Source organism: Penaeus monodon, chromosome 33 (genome assembly GCF_015228065.2).
Source record: "Penaeus monodon isolate SGIC_2016 chromosome 33, NSTDA_Pmon_1, whole genome shotgun sequence".
Lineage (NCBI taxonomy): Eukaryota > Metazoa > Arthropoda > Malacostraca > Decapoda > Penaeidae > Penaeus > Penaeus monodon.
Window position 1 is genome coordinate 30,798,807 of NC_051418.1, and position 268 is coordinate 30,799,074.

Here is a 268-nt window from a genome sequence, read left to right on the forward strand (position 1 = left end):
CGCTAGTTCTAAACAGACACATCATACTGAATCGTGATGTGATACTAATCGACGACACACAAATTATGAAACGTAATGAGGTCATATTCGTATTAATTTACGAAACACGACTCACGCAATCGCATAAATTGATTATTCGAATGAGAGAGAGAAACCGCATCGAGCTGATAAAAATGTCTCGTTCACATCCAGAAGAGAAACCAAACGTCGCGTGAAATTATATCGTTCACATCCAATAGCGGGAGAAATTGAGAAGCAAAATTCAACT